Genomic DNA, 21661 nt, shown 5'->3' on the forward strand with positions numbered 1-21661 from the left:
TTGGCTGCCACAACATTTCTTTAATAAGGGATTACCTAATTTTGCTAACTGCTGGTGGTGCAGTACAGCTAATGCCTCTTCTAAATATATGTTTTGGCAATGTGCAGTCATTGCTCCTTTTTGCAAGGAAATTACTGCATAGATAAATTTTGTACTGGAACAGTCTTTAAAATTCACTGATATACATACTCTTTTTAAATTATTTACCAGCTTCATGGGAATTAACACATGGAAGGGGAAATGGATTGTCTGTACCATCTTGACATTTTGAGGACCTTGTAACACTTGTAATATTTGAATACATGGAAAATAGACCCCAACCTCAAATGGATACTTATTTCAATATTTGGCCTTGTGTTGCTGACATTTGCTTGGAAGTTGTATGTATTTCATATATATTTGTTGCTATGGATGTATGCAACTAGATCTATGTATATTAAAAAGACACTTCAAAAAGGTTGTCATTGGAGGACTCATGGATACCACACTGGGGACCCTTCACCTAACATATTCACCTTTGCTTTGGTTTATATAGCTGTAGAAGAGGCATGGGACAAGAGAACTATTTGCCTTTTCCAATGTTCTTTAAAGGGGTATTTTTGATGTGTTGGTTATGTTGACAGTGTGCTGCTGTGATTGATACAGAATAAAATCAATTTACTTGTCACTCCATCTATTTCATAGAAATTATGAGGGGTTGCATTAAAGTAGAAATGAAGAAAAGGGATTTCCATTAAAATACTGCCTTGCTTTTATTACCATGGTTGAGTTCATTAAAGAAATTTTAAAGTGTGAAGGGTTAGCCCATGCACATTTCATTCTTCCCCATCTCCATGTCTGAAGATGGATTAGTAGTTCAATCATTCTGAGTATTTTTGGCAGGCTTGGCAATTAGGAAAGCACACCCTGTCTTTGTGCTGCTTATTCTGATCAATGTAGTTGTATGGAACAGTCTCAATAAGTAACAAGGCTGAAATCCCGTGATTCCTGGAGGAGCACCCCACAGGCTGTAGGGTGTGTTAAAAACTCCCTCTCTGAGGGAAGAGCAACGTGTCTTCATCATATAGGCATCACCACACAAGCCTTGGGACACTGAGCCTGATAAAGGCACATTGGTGAAATGTGAAAGGTAGATCCTACCAGTCCAAACACCTTCTTCTTATATTCCTGATCCACAGCCATAGTGGAGAAAACTGTATGCCTTGGAGCTGCCATACATAACTTCCTTTCCCTTGCAACCAGTTGGAGGCATATTGTAAAAGAAACCAAGGATATCCTGAAATATGGGGAGAAGACCCATTACACTGCTCTCTCCCTTTCACCCTGTGAGCATGAGCCTTATGCCTTGGATTCACCTGATTTACACCTCCCCAGTCACATTTTCAACTCCATAGGCATACTCTGCAAACGTGATATAGCGCTAGTGTTAGTTTGAGCTAGTAGTAACTGAGAACTGAACTAAAAGCACATTGTTTTAGCTTGTTTAATTAGATTACATTGCTGCTGCTTCTCTATTGTCCTCACAATAGGAATGTTACATAGAAAAGTAAATTAATTCAAGAGTCTGCAAATTTTGGAAATCCATGGCTTACTTGGAAAGTCAGGTTTGTTACTTATCCTAATGAAGCTCTTTTTCCAGATTACTGTTTGCGGGCAAGTCTAGATGTTTATTAGATACTCAGTACCAGAGTGAATAAAAATCAATGATTTAAAAAAAAATCAAAATCAGATGTTTATTTAAATATGATTTTTAATATAAAATGCTTTTTGAGGAAAAAAATGTAAAGATAGTTTTCTGTTCAAGATGCATTATAGTCCAAAGGCAATTCATTCATGAAATAAGGATTAGTTTTCAATTATGTAGCATGAGGCTGTATATTCATGTAATGTTTAAAAGTTTTGGTAAATCAATTCCATTACTCCACTCACAGTGTCATGCTTTTTAAAGAAATTTCTGTATGATTATTGGGCAATTTTCTATCTAGAATATATTATCACAGATGCTTGGTTTTACAATGAAACCTTCTGAACAGATGTTTTGGATCTTTTTGTGTATATAGCCTGAGGTTTATCATGTTATTCTTTCCTTGGAGAAAAACTATAATGGCAGCAGGTTGTAAAAGAGACCCGGTTTGGATGTATTTTAATCATGTTCCTCTACCTATGGATAAGACAGGCATGTGTGCAATTTATGTAGAAAACTATGTTTTAAATCTAGTCTTACTGACTAGCGATTTAAATCATGATTTAAACGAAACCCACCCAGCTCAGTACCTCACTTTGCATAGCCAGCCTCAAAGATTTTCACTGTATATAAGAATATCAGAATTGTTGTGCCTGATCAGACCAAAGTCTCCTCTTGTCCAACTTCCTCCTCCCACACTGGCCGACCCATAACATGACACGGGCACAAAAACATCCTCACACTCATGTTACCCAGAAACTGTCATTGAGAATCATCCTGCCTCTGAGACTATAGGTAGCATATAGCCAAGGAGTCATTGTCAGCCTTATCTCCCATTGTTTTAGCCCATTTCCTTTTAAATGCATCCAAATTGGTGATCGTCACCACAATTTGTAGTAGTTTGACTATTTGCTGTGGAAAGAAATATTAGAATCAAAGAATAGTAAAGTTGGAAAGGGCCTGAAGGCCGTCCGGTCCAATCCCCTGCTGTTGGAGGACTCTGAGTTACACCATGCCATCCCATTTCCTTTTATTTGCCCTGAATCTTATCATAACTGGGTGATCCACATAGAATTATGTGGATATTTCCCTGTCCACATTCTACAGGACATGCACAATATTTATACATGAAAAAGCAATGAGGGCAAACTTAATGTAGCACCCATATTTGTAAGTTACTGCTATGGAAATGTGTTGGAATCTTCTTCCAGATAAAGTAGCTAGAATCCAGTAGAGGTCAAAACAAAAAACAAAAAAAACCCCTACTTGATACTTTTCATTGTTTTGCTCTTTAAAAGCTTGGTGCAATTTTATTTCCTAGCCCTCCTGGGAAACCGCTTACACCAGATTTTATCATGGTAGAAAATAATTCATTGGCCAATAAAAACCAGCACCTGTTAACCTGAATGACTTTCTAGCTTTGCTGCCTGATCTCTTCTGGGAATTTTGTGTTATATGAAGATCAAACCTGATTTCCGAGCATTTTCTGCACTAACTTGTTTTAAAGAGATGCCAAATGAATAACTGTATGCAAACAGTGTTCCTTTGGAGAGGTTTGTGTTCATGAGGGTACCAGGTACAATCCCTGGCATTTGACTAAAATGAACACATATCGGGGGAAGGCCTCTGCTGCAAGATTTGGAGAGTTGCTGTCAAGTCATAAAAAAGTGCACTTGCAAAGTTGGGACTACATTTGTGGAGACCTTGGGCAGGTTTCCCTGAGGGAGGAATGCCAGAAAGCAGCAACCGCAGGGTCTGGCATCACTTTCCTTCCCTCTTCTTTTTACCTAGTGGTGGGTTGGTGAAGCAACAAACAAGGCTGGTTACCATCCACCATCTTGGCCCAGAGTTATTATGGGAAAATGGAGACAGTAGGCAGCCTCTTTTAGAACTTGGAGTCTGTCCCACCTTAAAGAAATGGTGGTGGGGGGGTGCCAGCAATGGTGTCAGTTTCACTATGCCTTCTAGAGTTCCTGCGCCCCAGCCGTTGTCCAACCATGCTGGCTTGTGATGGTGGGCCTTTGCATTGGCCTACCCAGACCAAAGGTTTTACTTGGTGTACCAGAGATTTCATATACTTTGATGGTAATTCTATAAGTCATAGGTCAGCCTCTTCCAAGGTATAGGTCGAGTTGTGATGGCATAGATTTGGCCCTAGCCTTGAGAAGGGTAACTTGGATCTAATTGATTTATTGATGGACTTTCTTGCTTATGCGCTGTACTGAAAAGCTAAATTTATCTGGGTGGTATATAATACATTCAAAATATTAACACAAAACAAAAATGAAAATAATGCAGGAGAAAAGCATAGATGTAGAGGAACCACAGGGGCAAAAGAACCCATGGGGAGACATGGACATAGACTAGCACTAGCAGACTTTCTGCTACTGCTGCTCTCAGGCGTCTGTTTTTCTGCTTCCGAGAGGTGAGATGAGAAAGCCAGCTCTGCAATATCAGTCCCAGTATGATGCTCCCATCTCCTCTCAACTGTATTTAGTCTGGCTGCTTTGACTCCTTGGAGGTGGTGAGATAAACAGCACTGGTGTGCACTATTGCTGTGGTGCAGGGGTTGCCCTTTTAATTATGTCATGGTGCACTGTTAACCATATTGACTGCCTGCCTATGTTTTCACATAAGAAAGCACAGCCCATGCTGCTTCAAATGAGCTATTTAGGCATGATGCAGGAAACAAACAAAAATAAATAAATAAACAAAAAATCAATTCACTTGTTCGTTTATTTACTGTGTTTTTATCCCACTTTTCAGATAATGGGTGTCATGCATAGTGGTCCACATAAATTAAAAAGAGATACAGGCTTAGAAACTAAGGAGAAAAAGATGAGAGAAGGGGGTGCAGGGACGAGGCACAGAGAGATCAATTCTGCAAGGCTAGAGCAAAGTGGTGAACTATACATAGACATTTATTGCTTGTTCAGACCAGGATAATCTTCCTTGCTGGTGTTCTTGCTTGACTAGCAATGAGTGGCCAGATTTGTATGAGCACTGCAGCCCCCTCTGTCTTACAGTAGGTTGTGCAGAATATGTTGGTGACCTTTTTGAATATTCAGCTGGTTTGAATAAGGGGGTTACCATGGTTTGCCATGTTAGCCAAACCCAGGAGGCAGGGGAAGTTGGAAGGGGAAATAATAATCCTACAACAGATCATGTACCACAATCCGCTGTGGCTTATATAAGCCACTGTGGGCTATGTCAATTATGTGAACTGGCCCAATGACTTTTGTTTCATGGGTTGATGGGGTCAGAATACGCTTTCCACTTTCTTCTGTAGTCTCTGGGATATGGGTAGTGCAGGGGACTGAGTGTTCACTCTGACAGGAAGGGGACGTGTGCTCTCTGCAACTGCTGTTTCTTTGGCCAGTGAGTGGAGGCAGGATTGGTCTCACTCTTGGTGTAGAGACGGGCCCTGGCTCTCTCCATTTACGGTCTTCTCAGATGGATTCTTCAGATATGTTTCAGATCCTCAGATATTCAGAGGAGGAAGCAGAGGGGCAGAAGCGAGGAGATGACTTTGGCAGGGGTGGATGGAGTTTGAGGGCGAGTTCCTTGACTATGTGAGGAGGATACAGGTGAAGCAAGTGTGCCAGTTAAGATGAGTCTGGTGTTCTTCCTTCCAGCAGTGGGAGCCACCCTGAGGGAGAGTCAGAATCTTTCTTGAAAGGAAGAAGGGGATCTTTCAGTGTGGATTCAACTCTCTACATGGGCAGATGCTACTCCCGCCTCTCAAAGAGATCATTAGTTTGATTCATGTTGTTTTGTAACCCGGAGACCTCAGATAAAGGCCTGTGTTTTTAAAGTTTCTTCAGCATCTTCTGGAGAGGGAAAAGCAGGGGAAAGACCTGCCCATGACCTTTGGCTTGATGTTATTCCTGGGAAGCAAGGCATGCATCTTTCCTGTGGCTTGAGACCCCTGGCATGATGAGAGAAGCCAGAGTGTGCTTCCCTTCTGCACTGCTGTCCCAGGGCAACTGTCAGTTTGAGCAGAGAGAGCTTTTCTTTCTCTTCTATCATTGTAAAAAATTGGATTTGCTGTCTGTTCCTAGGTGTCCCTTCAAAGCACGTGTGAGCAAATGCCTGATGATTTTTCAGTCAGCGTTCTTGTTCATTGTCAAGGGGAAAGCAACACACATGCATGTTTGCAAATTTCCTTGTGTCTTGTTGTACGCATTTTTTCATCACTGTGTGTATGTCAAGGGAAACCTTCAGTCCTTATTTGCTATCATGCTGGCCCAGCATACATGAGTATGTTTCTATTTTCCTGCACAGAGATGGCTCAGGTAGCCTGTGAATTTCTTGAGGGATCTATAAGCCCAGTCTTGAGCTGAGCTGTTTGATCCAAAACTGTTGTTTGCCAAGCAGATGCTGCCTGTCAAAGATGAGTGGGCTTTAGCAATTTTTCATCATTGAGCAATGAGGGTTGTTACTTCCCTTGCCAAAGTCTTCTGCTGTTTTCTTTTTACTCTTGCCATCTCCCCTCTGTGTATCTGAAGTCTGTGGGTAACCCCACATATATGGCTAAAGCAAAAGGAATATTACAGTGTCTACAGCTAATTATTACAGGTAGTAGTTGTGATTTGCTGATGGATATTTTTAGAAACTTCTTCCCAAAGTTATGAAGATAGACCATTTTCAAAAAATAAAATGCAGCTACAAAATATATAAAGTCAGTGGGGGGAGGGGGGCATGGGATGATGAAAAGCAATCCTTGAATAATTGCCCTATTTTCTAATAATTAGCATTCACAAAAGGAAAACATGCTGTCACCTAGTAATTTTCAAATTGCTGAGATACCTAATGAACTGCCTTAATAAGATTACCAAGCATATAGAAGGAACTAATTAACAAGCATTTAATTCTGAAAGCACAGCTCAGTGCAAACTGGTTAGGCAGCTGGCCTTGTGTATAATGTGTGTTGTTTAGGTGACAGTCTGCCTAGGTTTTTTGACTAGGGAATCAAACTTGGTAGAGGACAAAGCGTGTCCTTTCAGGGGTGTGCTGGGATATGCTGGGAGGGAGCATTTCAATACTTGGGATTCATGATAGGAAAAGGATCCTGCTGAGGCCCCCAAAGTAGTTTTGCTTCGCCTTCCTTTTTTCATTTAGCGTCATGTTACAGTTGCTGGCTCTAATGTATTGCCTCTGGAGAATGATTCATGCATATTTGTGTCTTCAGTTAATGAAAATATCAGCTCAGATCACTAAACACTGGTGTCTTCTATGCCCCTTTTCATAACGGTGATGCTGCCATTCCAGTGATAACTTCAGTTAGGCAGCGGTAGGCAACCTCTAACTGCCCAGGTATCTATGTGTGTATTATATTTATATCCTGCCTTTTTTCCTTTCAAGGAACTCAAGGCAGCTTACATAATTCTCTTCCTCTCAATCTTATCCTCTCAACAACAACCTTGTGAGGTAGGTTGGGCTGAGAGTCCGTGAGTGCCCAGAGTCACCCAGTGAGCTACATGGCTGAGTTGGAGACTAGAACTCAGATTGCCTGAGCCCCAGTCCTGCACTTTTAACCACTACACCACACTATAGCCCTAGCTAGCATAACCAATGGTAAGAGATAATGGGAACTGTAGGGTAAAACTTCAGAAGGGCCTCTAGTCATCCACCACAGCAGTAGCGCTCGAGCTGCTTGTGCTCTGTTAGGAGCCAAGGCAGAAACTTGCTTCTAAAAAGACTTTGTGGGCAACCTCACTCTGGTGGTGGGTTTGTCCCCCTGCTAGGGCTTGTCTCAGTTTCTCATGCAGATGTTTGTTCACACCCTCATCCACAGCAGGAAGCTGGCTCCTGCCAGAGCAGCAGGAGAACATCAGCCATTCTGCACTTGCTTTTGTAAAGCTCTCTTATTGGCTGGCATCAGCCTCGTTCCTTGGTCAGCCGTATCAAGTCACATCATAGGAACAAAGAGAAACCTCAGCATCCAGGAGCTTCCTACCACACCTGGGTTCTTGGCACTCTTACAGGCTACCTGCAAAGAGACTGTGGGTGGCAAGAGACCGATCCCATCATATTGCAGAGAGTTTTCCACTCCTACCACAATAAGGACCGAAGACGCAGGGGCCTTTAGTCTTTTGTCGCATTTGCTTCCAACTGTTAATGCTATGTTTCAGAAAATGGTTTGGAAACTCATTTCATCTTAATGGGAAAAAGACAAAGTTCCTTCTAAATATATCTGTTTCATTAAGTATTTGTCTTACCTAGAAATTTAGTGACTCATTAAAATGCCTGTCTCTCTGAAGAGTGGCTCTATAAAGATGGCATCATGTGGTCCCATGTTTATTGTTTTTCAGTGATGGTCCTATTAAAAAGCAGTCGATTTTAAAGACATTTCTTGTTAACAGAGATGCTTAACCTGAAATCAGAAAGTGGAGCTTGTGTTCTCTTAAATGTTGCTTGTTGTGCAGTGATGGACAGCAAAGCAGAATGAAGCTGCTTTCTGTATTTGAGGCACAATAAACATCCTCGAAGAGGTAGCCATTCCAGTTGGCTGTAACATAGAGATGAGAGAAGGACGCAGGCCCATTCTACAGGCCCTGCTTGAAAAACCTAGTTCTTTCCCCTCCTGCTCTTTCTTTCCTTGTAGGTTGGGTCTTTTAGATTGTAAGCATCTAGGCTGGGACTGCCTTTTTTAACCAATCATTTGCAAGCTTCTCTGGGAGTCTTAATGGCTGCAGAGCACGTTTATAAAAACAAAACATGCACACATCCCTCTTGAAGTAAACAATAATACAAGAATGTTGCCATCCTTGAATTTTAATTTTACATCATCTAATCCCTTGCTTTTTAAAAAACACAAGTATATTTTATTTATTGATTGATTGATTTATATCCTGCCTTTTTCCTATAAAGGGCTGAAGGCAGCTTACGTCTCCTCCTCCATCTTATCCTCCTCCAGTATATAATAATTACCTAACAACATTTTGCTAGCTTCTGTAATATATAGTATTATTCAGAGCAAACCACCAAACTGAGAGCTGCCAAATATGTATGTAATAAGGCAGGAGGTCATTGCTAGGCACCTGGAAGCAGGGTTCAGACAAACCCATTCAGAATCTGTCCCCCTAGCATCCGTGGACTTCCTGTCCTGCTTGGGCCCAGTCCTGTAAAGTGAGCTGAGCCAAGAGAAAGTACACAAAGGCTTGTAGACCCCCAGTTGCTCAGCCTTCCCATCAGGTACAGCTGCCCAAAGAAGAGCCGCAGTATGCAGAAGAGGGGCACTGCAAGTGGTTGTGCCAGGCAGCATTTCCCAGTGACAAACCTTTTTCCCTGCCTGGTGCAACTCCAGGCTTGCACTGTTTGCATAGCACTTGGGGCTTGATTCCTGACAAGTCCCCCATGAATGCTGTGGGAGTGCTAGTCTGGGGAGCTGAAGCTAGGGAATCTGACAGTTCCCACCCGCAAAAAGCTTCTTCGCACCTGGCAGGCTAGAATATACAATGCATTGGCTGTGGTTTGTGGAGGCATAAGTATTGGGAAGCGAGTCTGATCTGAGCAGCTTTCTGCTATAGTAGGTATACCTGTGTTATTGCTGAGAACAACATGCTTCCTGGAAAAATGTCTCTTCCAGACACAAAAGAAGTTGGTGTTAGTACATAAGTGATGATACTAATAACAGTAATAATGATAATCAGTATAATAATAGCAGAAAAGAAAGAGCACCAGCTCAGTGGGTCATTCTGTGCTTGAGAAGGTCAGGAGAAATGAAGGCAGTCCCATAAAGACATTTTAATAATTTTAATCTGACTTTGGATACAGAAGTTGGGCTGCTTTTAATTTCATACTGCTCTTTTTCATCTGTTTGAAATTGTGCTGTTATTGATTCTACATTGGCTTTATTGCTGAATAAATTATGGCTGAAACCCATGTATTTTGTGCTGCTTTTTGTTTTTTAAATTTTCATTAATATTTAGTATTTTAGTTATTAATATTGTATTTTTGGTTATTAAAAATGACCTTGGAAAACTTTCTGTCAACTACTTTCTGTGAACTACCTTGGGAAAGCTTTAAAAAGTGGCATACAAATTTCTGTTCATTTGAAACTTGAACTGATGAAAAGTTAAATGAACATAACAAAAGCAGGGGTGTGTGAGCAACTGTATGGACTTCTTTTATGTATTTAAATAGTCGCTATCTCTGGACTTTTTTAAACACAGAAGAACATTGTACAATCTTAAATCTTTTAACAAATAAGATCCTTACTCCCTTTTGTCATACCCTCATGGTTTTGAGATTTTTTTTTTCACATTTCTTTCCCTACCTACCATACCAGTATCTGTTGTCTGAGTGACGGAATTAAAAATATCTCTTTTGCTCTTCCAACTCCTGCATTTTTTTCCATACTAAGCAGCTCTTGGATTTTTTTCCCTTCATGGTTCTTAATGCTTCCCCCCCTAGGTATATGCAGTGTTCCTGTAGATTCACTTGCTTACCTCAAAAAACACGTACAATAATATTTTAAAGGCCATCTGAGGACTTCTTACTCACTGTTCCAAGATGAAGTGTCATGTTTTCTTGCTTCGTGTTTCTAAATATCAAATCTCTTACAGGAAATCTGCAGCATAATTAATTAGCAAAATCTTGGGGTGCAAGTAATGCTGTAATGGAGCCAGGACTCACAGGGTCAAAGAACCAGGACTTTTTTTTATTAGTAGGAATGATGACATCATCTGTCAATCCCACAGATTTTCTTCTTCCCTCTGAGCTTGGCTGCAAGCTTCACCCTAGCTTGTGGGGGTGGTGAATAGCTTTTTTTAAAGCAATGTTATATTACTGTGACCTATCCCTGTGGTAATACAAAGTATTTGGAGGTGAATTGCTCTTGAATGGGCAGTTACAAACAGCTGGACAGCCATCTGAGAGAAATGGTTTAACTTGCAATCCTGCATGTGGCAGGGTGGTGGTGGTTGGACCTGATGGTCTTCTTGGCCCCTTCCACTATTCCATGATTTTATGATTCTAAGGTGATGCATCCTCAACAGGGAGTGGAGTAGGAAAATCAGGGATCTGCCCCTGTTTCCCCACTCTCACCTCTGCCAGGAGGGCCTGCTGCTGTTTACCTTCCTCTTCCAAGAGGTGTTCTGGAGCGCTCTACCAGGTGCCCTACCCTGAGGCACTTTCTGCAGCAAGAGAGCAACTGGCCTGCTTTTTAAAGCAGCCTGCTAGGGGCATCACCAGCCGCCGCCACCCAGTCTGCTTGCTGGGCTTCCTCCTTTTTGCACGCAGCAGGCCACTTGCTTTTGCCTGACCACCACTCCTGCCCTGTGTCCCAGCTGCACCTTAACTATCATAAGTTGGCCAACTCCGGCAGGGCTAGTGCCAGACTCCACTGGGCCTTTGGCATAGTGCTGCTGATGGGCCTCTACTCCCACTCTGTCCCTCATTGCTAAAGCTTCCCATCTGTCCCCTGCTCACCATTCCCCCGCTCATGAAAGGACTGCTGGCAAACTGCCTGGACAAAGGCATCACCAAAATCCCCAGCTGCCGACCTGTCTTCCCTCCTTCCCTCCCTTCTTCCATCCATTACTCCACCTTTTTTTTAAGCCAAGGGGTTGGCAGTGGTGGCTCTAGTTTTTCCTCCCGTCAAGCCTTCAGGTCCGTGTTGCATGTACTTTTAAAAGCGTATTTCTTTTATTTCTCTTTTGAGTGGCAAACTTCTGAACCAGTAAGATACTGCATTCATGGAAGATGAATGAGAGCACAGCAATGATGTAAAGACCACTTTGTGTCCTCATTGGCTGTTTAACACCCCCACACACACCCCAGCCGTGTCTTATTGGTTAGAGCAATGCCACTCGAATGATAAACATTTTTTTCTTTTAAAATGGGGCACTGCAGAGCCTGCGGACTTGGCCATGGTGCTTCATTTCATCAGCAGAGTTGGCCAGGAATGAAAGGAGGATGACAGTGACAGCTGGAGCAGAAGGGATCCTTCTGAACCTGGGGCCCTCAGCAGCTGTTGAGACATGCCAACAGCTGATGCTGGGCCTGGTCTCTGTTGTTATTTGGTCAAGAGTTCAATTTATTGCTTGCTGCTGACAGTATGCTGCTTGAATTTATAGAATCCCTGACCACAAAAGGGCAGTCAGTACTTTACTACTGTAGTTTATGCATTTGTAGACAGACGAATCTAACATCGTGCAAGTAGACGTCCACTCAAACAACAGGAGATCTTGCTCTCATTCCACCTGTGTAACTCCAGATCCTTGATTTACAGACTGTAATGGGGTGATGTGGAGATTCATTCTTTCAGCAGTTTCCATTCCCTGATGAAACAGACCAAATTAGATATAATCCTTACCGTGCAATTCTGTGCATGTTTACTCTGAAGGAAGTCTTGCTAACTTTCAGCTTAGCATGCATACCCTTAATTACCTTGTCTCTTCCTTTCTGCTTCCTGGGTGATTGGTCAGATAAATGAATGGGCATAAAGAAAGCGAGAGATTGGTGTTTACTTTAAACCACAGAGCCAAGGCTGAATGGTAAAATGGATGCATTTCTACTCAAGCAGCTACTCAAGTCTGACAACACAACCTGACAACATTGAGTCTTAGATTATGGGGAACTGGCGTGCTGAACCTCTTTTAGCCTGAGGACTAAATTCCATTTTGGATATGCTCTTGAGAGGCTTTGTTCCAGAGTTGAAAGCAAAAGGGGCAGTGGCATTTTTTAATGCCAGCATCTTTTTGTTGAAAGCTCTTGCTGCCAATAATTAAGCCTGAAAAGAGGCATTCCCACCTTTCAGAATGCAGAAAGTTCAGGAAACCACCAAACAATCAGTCTGGTGAAAAGGGGTTTGGGAAAAGAGGTTGGGTTGGACAAAGATTTTGGGAGACCCAGATTTAGCCCCCATGCCTGAGGTTCTGCACTTCTGATACAGAAGCTGTAAATAATTAACAACACAAAAGAAAGTAATTATATGAACCTCCTCAGTTATGTGGCACCAGGGAATAACTGAATAAATGAGATGATTTCCCACTTCACAGAAAGTGAATATTGTCCAAAACAGACATTTACTTTCTTGGTGAAAATGATTTTTTTTCTGTGATCAGGTATGCTTTCCTTTCTGTGTTCTTATAATGTTTAATTATGTTTTGAATGCCAGATTTTTTAAAAGGATTTTAATTTGCGGAAGGGGAAAATAGACCTTCAGAACTGAATGATAATTTTTCCCTCCAAAGTTTAAGATATGTGGGAATGTGCTGGAAGGAAAGATGTATGACATTACTAGTACCACCATCACCACCACCACCACCACTATTGTCATGTTACATTTCTATACGGGAAGCTGTCTGGGTGGTTCACAACATTTTAAATCACCATCCAGATTTCAATCAAGCCCAACCCTGCTTAGCTTCCAAGATTAGATAGGATCAGGCACTTCAGGCGATACAGAACCTGAAGTATAAGACTTATAAAAGATAAGGGAAAGCCATGAGATCACTCAACTCTTTTGTGGATTGGGTAACAGGCAGCTCTGTGAAGCAGTTCTGTTTCCTGATACAGACATTCCCAAATGGTGAGTTACAGGACCTCTAGAGGTTTTGTCACCAAGTATAGGGTATATCTGGGCCTTTCCACAAGGTCCAGACCCCTCGGAGTATGCTACACTCTCACTGAGGCAAGGGCTCAGACAGGCTTCATTCTTTGACCTAGAGCCCTTGCACATCATCGGGTAAGATGGGGGACCATCCATTCCAGCATCCTTCAAATTTCCTCACCTCCTTCTCTAGGGCTTCTCATTGTAGTCTTTCTCTATCCTGCCATTCCTTCATCTTCTCTCCTCCTTTCTCCATATCCGGTTCATTCCCCTTTAAAGATGAGGCTGCCCTCCTGCCCCTCACATGCCTTTGTTGTCTCTCTCCCATCCTCTCACACACCAAGCATGCTTAATTTCAACTGCCAGCATGGGCAAGGGGCCAAATTACCTCTCCTTATCTCAGGGCCAGTTATTATAGCCTGGCAGCAGCTATTTATTTATTTTATTTATTTAAAACTTTTCTATACCGTCCCATCACAGACATCTCGGAATGTTTTACAACAAATTAATGCAATAAAATAAAAATGCCTTCTTTTTTTTACAGTATGGGAGGTGCAGAGCCTCTGATCTGGATTAGAACCTTAGCATATTGGGGCATGGGGACTTTTAAGGTCTGAATTGGGCCTCCTGTGCCTACTCTAAAAAAGAAGACTGCTTGACATACATGTCAAGTAAGGTCTGTTGTGGCTCACAATGTTGTATACTATAAAGATCTGAGGTGCTAGATACTGCATTATGTTAGGACTTGAGAGCATTTCACTTGAAACTGAATGAGACATATTAAATAGACTTTTATGATCTGTTTTGGGCATGACTGCTCTATGGAATAATACTTCTCAGATTGTGCCTGCCTTATGTATCACAACATCACTGTTGCTCAGAGTATTTACCATTCACTGATATTGTGGCAAATTTATTTATTTCATTTCCATACTTCCCAATAGCCAAAGCTCTCTGGCAGTTTACACCAACACATTAAAAAAACTGTATAAAATACACCACATTATAAAACATCAAAGAGGTTGCCATACAAAATTTAAAACCAAATTTAAAACACATATACAAATTACAATAACTTAAAAAGCTAAATTTTGGTATATTGTATAGCAGCTATATATCAATATTAGATTTTAAAAACAAACCTTGCATTCATACTCACGGGAAACGAATTCCAGTGAAGAAACTGCCAGCCAAGTAAGCATATTTAGTGCAGGGAATCTTAGACAAGTTGGGCTATCAGAGTTACTATTTTCGAAGTTCTTTCATTTTGTTTGTAGAGATAAAAGTTCAGATCGCTGGAACAACAGGGGCAAAAGAATAAGTACTTTGAAACAGTGCTGGTCGAGAAGAGAACGACTTTATCTGAAATGACTAGAACGTGGTTTATGTAAGCTCAACCATGTGATGGTGAAAACACTGAGAGATTAAAGAGTGACTGTGCTTGTGTCTGTCTCTCTCTGTGCGAACTTGAGCAGCAGCAACACGCTCAGAGAGTGTGTCTGGTGATATTGTCCAGCTTGGGGTGAAGGGGCTACAGAAATCACCTTGGCCTGTAATTGGAATGAAATGTAATACCAAATATATTATTGGGTAGCTTTGTAATGGCTTCTTATAGAGAAGCAATTGCTCTGGACTTGGGAGTGGCAAGAGATGCTGGGTGCTTCCAGGGTGAGGAGGTGATGGTTTTCCTCCTACATCCTCCCAAAGGACTGGCAGTTCACTCATGTTGGGCTGTCAGGCAGCTAGAGGTGACAAGAGATCTTCATCCTCATCACTTCTGAAAGTATCTCAGCACAGCCTGAGGTGAGTGAATGTCTCTCTCCTTCCAAAGGACTTGGAGATAAGATAAGATAAGATAAGATAGAATAAGGCTGGGAGACAAGTGTCTTTGAAGCCACATCCCAGGCTGTATGGGGTGAAAAGCTTATACCTTTTTCCTGAATATTATGGATCACTGGTGGAGAAGAAAGACAAGGGAAGCTCCGATAACTAGCTATAATGGTTAGGTAAGCCAAAATGTGTCAGTTCTTCTATAGCTGTGGATCACAGATGGGCAACTTGTACCCCTCCAGATGTTTTGTTCTAGACCCCCAGAAATCCTCATAATTGACTATGCTGACTATGGCAGATGGGGAGCTGCATGCCAAGACACCTGAGGGCCAGTTTGTGCATGCCTACAACACATAATAGTGCGAACACAAGACTTTTAGGAAAAGGCAAGAGGAACTCCACATCCAGAAGATTTATAGGCTCAACATGTCCTCCCTCATGGGCACTAATTAACATCACTGAATACAGAATAGAAAAATAAAAATGCACTTGAACACAAACAATTGCAATATATTCTCTTGCTGCATAGTATTAAAAGAATTTCCAATTGTTTGCAGTAAAATAAAAAGCAACATCTTAACCTGTAGCTTCAGAGGTTGCATGACTTTGCACTTCATGCTAAGCCACCATATGAACAAGCCACAGTGAAGAAACCAGTAAGTCACTGAACAGCCCACAGTAATATGACTTGTTCTCCTCCACCTTCCTCCTGTGCAGAAATTTGCACATAAGCAGTCTCCTCTCTTTGACAGCTGAACCAGACAAGAAAGATGACCAGCAACAACTGTACATATGGAATAGCTGTAAGTGTGCACTTGCAAAAACAATCTATCACACACACAGTTATAAGAATTTTACTATGCACTCTTGTGTATTTTTGAGGCACTGAGAAATGAAAAAGAAGCCAAGGAACAAATGACTGTCTTTCCAAAATGCCATTTCAGCGTCTGTGGAAGGCCGGTCGCTGGCAAGATCACAAAAGGGAGTGGCAGGAGGGTCTGCTGCTCCTGCCAAATGGCTCTGCATCTGTTCCCAACAACCTAATGTGTGCAAGAACAACCATAAACAAGGTGTGGACTCTCAAAGTGACCTGATCGATGAAAAAGTAGCCACCTGGCAGAACCTGTGCTGGGTTTGGACAACACAATAACCCACCAAGGCTGGTTATGCACAGCAGGTTTTGTGTTGTGTGAATCAGGTGGTTATTGTTGTTAGAAACTGTACATTTTTAACAATATTGAACAGATATACAGAACAAACCCGTGAAAGGCAAAATTTCTAAGAAGACATCCTTCATTAAACAATGAATTAAAAATTACAGCAGAACTCATGGTAACACCCTGCTAGAATCAACACTTTAAAAAATCTTGCATTACCAGTCATATGTCAGTTCATCTGATTTCATCTATACCCCCTCATGGTGCCACCTGAAGCAGTTGACTGCATCCTGTTGCATGGCAAATCTGGCCCTGACCACAGAGCCCCTGTGGATTCTACAAGTCATGTTTCATTCCTGAGTCGCTTCCCTGGTTACGTAACATTTAAGACTTGTCAGCTGACAGTGGGAACATTGACTGCCCAATTCACCGCCCAGCATTCATTTAAGTTGCCCAATTTAATCACGAATGAAAACATTTCAACAGGAAGCACTTTTTTTGCCTGAATTCTCTTCCCCCTCAAAGGACACTCCCATGAAATAAACCCACTTTGTGTTGACAGTGAATGCTAATAATAGCGATCTTTTCATGATTGTGTATTATTCCTAAAATGATTTTTTTAAACTCTTGTGCTAATGAGAATGTTGGCTTTTGAGTATTTCAGCATAAACAGTCTATTTTCATTATCCTGCTAGGAAAGCCTTTCATAACACGTTTAGATGATTAAATTCTGATACTCTTTGGTGTCTTCACTAGTAATCACTGAAGCATCTGTCCTGGTACTGAGCCACTGGTCGATGAGTTTACATTGTTTTACTGGGCAATGTTAGTGGATCTGTTGGGGCTAGTGGTTTTATATCAAGTGTTGAATATATTTCTGATGAAAGAGACATTGTTTATGTGGGAGATGGATTAAGGAAGTATGGGCCAAAGACAAGATAGGGCCTGTTAAGAGGGGTGTGTGTATGTTAGAGAGGTTTAGTGTAGTGGGAGGATTCTTAGCTTGATTTAAAAAAATTTAAGATCCCCATGTGCTTGATTCAAATCTAATAAATAAAACCTCCACATGCAATTCCAATTGGAAGAAAAGTCCCCATTACTCAGAAATGAATTGTAACAAGCACACGTCAATAGAATCACTTTTAAGCTGCAGATGTTGTGAGAAAACATTCCTGGTGTCATTCCATGGAAATTTCACCGGGGCACAAATCTACAACCCTGCCTTTTGTTGTGGCAATCCTGATGCTCCTGAGAGTTGGGGGAGCCAACTCCAGCTGGTCTCTCATGAAAGGCTATTGAGGTTCGATGGAGGGAGCTGCTTGGAACGATTCCCCCTTCAGATAAGGCAAAGTGTTGTGCTGCCAGGCAAATGCAGATGTGACCCCATGTTTGTCTGTGTTATGGATCAGGGTAAAATTATAATTTTCACAAAATTTATGAACTCTATTATAGTTTATCTAATTATTAGTATAAAATAAAAGATCATCTTTTGCCTCAGACCTAGTGACAGAGGTTATTTCTACCCCACAACTGAGAGGACTGAGAGAATATTCTATCTCTGAATTTTTAACATCATTCATATAAGAAAACCAGTGATCATGTTTAACTTCCCATCTGGGTTCAGATAACAAGTCTTTTTCATATATTCACATTGGGATAAAAACTCTCACAGAGTAGGTAAGTGGTCTTGTGGCAGTAGGTCCCCAATATATATTTATATATATACACACACACATACACACACACATACAGATACATTTATTATCTCAAGGGACCCCCAACCCCAGTATTCCCAGTTACATGTAGACAGCCTTTCAGCATGCAGCTATGTGTGACGGCTCTGCTGAATTGTTCTAATGAATCTGTATTAGTTCCAGCTTTCTGGCGTGTTGGCACGGCTTACTAAGAACAGTGAAACTCTATTACAGCAGATGAGGTAGCAGAGACCAGCCTTGCAGGGTTCATGGCAATGATTTCCTGTTACTGTCCTGATAAATCAGGTGGCATAAGTAAAAGGTGTGTTGCTTCCTTCAAAGGAAGGTCCCTAGGCGAGGAAGCTCACAGAGTCCAATGTCCAGCAGTGCATAGAGTCTTAATGGTACATGGTTTGAAGCAGACAGAATTGTGAGATGCACAGTAAGTCAGGCAAAAAAAAATTTTTGGCACTTAAGAAGTTGATTTCAGCAACAACTCCATATTTCTGCATCAGTTTGACTGCAGGGGAGGGGCTACTAAAAACTCCCTTCTGGTAGTCTATCATAACAGGAATCAGGTGCATAAGCAAGCACTGTATTTAAAGCATCTCTGCGCTGCCCATTGATTTAGTTATTAGATTTGTATAAAAGCCACCCTATTAGCAGGATGCATAACATTATGCCCTGTTCATTTGATGCCTCAACTAGGTGCCCCCCCCCCCCACACACACACATTGCTGGCCTTTTCCCCTGCAGATTTTTCCTAATTCTCCATTCCCACACAAGATTTCTCAGACTGTAAATCGGATCTCTGACTCATGGTTCAATCTTGTAGCTGTGGCTGATAGGGAGTAGCACCCTTCTTCCACCTGCAATCAGATGGGAAGTCAGGCATACTCCAGCTCTCAGTTTCCAAGCATCTCATGACTGCCCTGGGCGCCAGACCTTTCTGCATCAGATTCTGATTCCGAAACTGTAGTGCTCACAGCAGCACTGGAACTAGGCCTGGCAAGATGTCAGGGGTTGATTCTGCTGCCACAGTGCTACTTCCCTCTACATGTGTTCATTGTTACTCCACATGATAAGATTTGTTTACAGAGAGATGCTTGGCTGCTCTAATATTGTCTCTGCAGCAGTCTATGCAAATGATCTGGACTTTAGGAGGAAAGATCCTTACATGGGCCAATTCCATTTCTATGACCACTTTCTCTCTTTACTTTGAGGTCCTTTTCTCTTTGACCTCATTCCCTCCTCTCCCTCCGCACTTTGGTTTCCACCTGATCTGAACCTAGCTGATAACAGGATTTCTAAGCAGTAACTGCTTGCTGGCTGTTGTACAAAAGACAACACATTTGGAACTATATTTTCATTGCTTTGCAACACGGATAGCTTTTGGAACAATTTGTTTGCCCCTTTGTCTTCCACTCTGAATCAGATTGCAAGAGGAGAAATGATGCTTTGCTGTTGTTACTAAACACTGCCATAAATTCATGATGAACATAATGAGTTATTCAGCGTTTATTGCTTCCAGTTGAGCTTGGTTGATGAACCTTCCTGAACAAAAGCAAGGCTGAGCTGCAAACACCCAGAGGTCTTTGTATAACTTTAAAGGAAGAACCAAACAAAATAATGCTTGCCTGGTTTGATGCCCACATATGAGTCTTCTTGAATTTCATGCTTCATAGATATCCAAGCACATGACATGTAATAGAAATAAACAAGACTGCATAGAAATTTAGAAATCAAAACTACTGCACTTCAGATTGACTGAGCTAGAAGCCTCTGGCTTTCCCCACCCCTGGTGGCAGCCACCTGGAATATGTAATGTACTCATAGCTGTCACTGTTTTCTAGAGAAGGATTTGACACAGCTTCACCAAGAGTCTTACTGTATACCCAATCTCTGCAGCATAGCAGTGATGAAACTGATCAGTCATCTGAGTGGGATGGTGTAAATCGGTGACCTGCAACAGCAGGGGGTTGGATCCAGTGGCCACTTTGGCCCTTTCCAATTCTGCTATTTTAAGATTTTGTGATGGAAAATATGTTCTTGTATAATTTAATGCAGTGAATCCATTTATTGGGAAACATCCTAAAATTTTGTAGCTATTGAAAGGGGCTAACAAAAATCTTTTCAAAATTCTTTTTCTGAGCAAAACAGGAAGTTTGGAGAAAAATGGAAATATTTTATTTATTTATTTATTTATTTAAAGCGTTTTTGTGCCGCCCCCTTCGCAAAAAGCCTCGGGACGGCTTACAAATATATACATTACTTACTATAATTAAATTGAAACTTACACACTATAGATTGAAGAAACATATCACCAGCCCCTACAATACTACTATATTGGTATAGTTATGATACTTATAAGTATACATGTCATTATTTTATTAAAACAGGGATTACAAACAGTTCACTTAAGAGATGGAGGTTCCACACTCCTAAACCATGTCGGGTTTTTTTTCATTGTCAGGAAAATAGAAAACACATTTTTCCCTTTCTCAGTCCATGCAACAGTGAGAGCTTTGTGTTACTGCCATATCCTTATATATTGTTGATACAGAGTTCTGCACATTTTGTTTAACGATGGTGCCATACTTTCAAACTTGTTCCTCACAGATGGTGAGATTAAACACAGCAAGAGGAAAACCAGATTGTCTGTCTTGAGAGTTGATGATATTATGGGAAATAAGTGTGAAATGCCTGACAAAATCAAACTTGCAACCGCAGCTCACAAGGGTTGATGCAGGCAGCAATGAGTGCCTTTAAAAGTGTCCCAGATTCTTCTTGCATCAAGAATCTGATCAGGCAGAGACTCCAAATAATTTCTATGCAGTAATTTGCTACCCGGAGGCAGGCAGCTCAGCTTCAGAGAAGTAAAGTATGTTGTACAATAAGTGCCACAAAGGGAATTGCTGGATGCCAAGTGCATCTCAAAAAATATAGACCCATATGTTGCCTTAATAATAAATTCTATTTATGAGGAAATGTTGGCATGTGGCTTTTCAAAGATGGAATTACTCCTTTAGAAAAATCTCAAGGATCACAGAAGCCAGTTATTTATGGAAGCAGCGGTTTTATCTCCCTAGATCTGGTTTTGTTTTTTAAAGTAAAGCCCCAGACTTACATTTTAGCAGCTTGCAGATATTTTTTAATGCTCTGATTGGGGTGGCCTGACTCTTCCTAGAAAGGGAAATGAAGTGCCTTTAGCAATTTTGTAATGTCTGGGAGAATAAGAAAGCAAGCAGGCAAGCAAGCAAGATGTCATATTGTCTAGTAGGTTCTCTTTCTCTATGAAAAAGGGTGAATCAAAAAGACAAAATCACTTGACCCATAACTGGACATGCAGCTCCATACCCTTCTCTTGTGAGCTAGAATCTCTGCATTTAGGAGTGGTGAGGCCTGGGGGCAACAGTGGGCTTGGGGATCTTCCTGTATGCTCTAGATGCATTATTGTGTACATGGCGGAGCAATAGCTAGGAAGAAAGCCAGCATTCTTACACTCTATATTGTAGTGTTTAGTATGCCTTTGATTTATTATCTTTGGGTCATAATATTTCTTTCACCTGCCATTAGCCAGTAAAAGAGTAGCAATAATCTCTGGCATTTTTATAGGCCTTTACATCTTCCAAGTACTTTATGGACATTAATTAATCAGCTGTTATCTTTGGAGCCCATTCAGACCCATCTTCAAAATTCCAGAGCTCAGCTAGTTACGCACAGACTTCTGCTCTAT

General features: G+C 41.4%; 1 protein-coding gene and 1 long non-coding RNA gene across 3 annotated transcripts in view; one reads left to right on the forward strand and one right to left on the reverse strand.

The window, feature by feature from the left end:
- The window catches only part of CACNB4 (calcium voltage-gated channel auxiliary subunit beta 4), a 120410-nt gene that overhangs the window by 30125 nt on the left and 68624 nt on the right, over positions 1-21661 (forward strand). The window lies entirely within an intron of this gene.
- On the reverse strand, positions 11785-20682 carry LOC123017267. The gene is made up of 2 exons (XR_006413567.1): positions 14404-20682; positions 11785-11970 (listed from the first exon to the last, which is right to left on the reverse strand). It is a non-coding gene; the product is annotated as an uncharacterized LOC123017267 (long non-coding RNA).

The sequence above is a fragment of the Varanus komodoensis genome, unplaced genomic scaffold (assembly GCF_004798865.1).
Source record: "Varanus komodoensis strain SLA01 unplaced genomic scaffold, ASM479886v1 scaffold9, whole genome shotgun sequence".
NCBI lineage: Eukaryota > Metazoa > Chordata > Lepidosauria > Squamata > Varanidae > Varanus > Varanus komodoensis.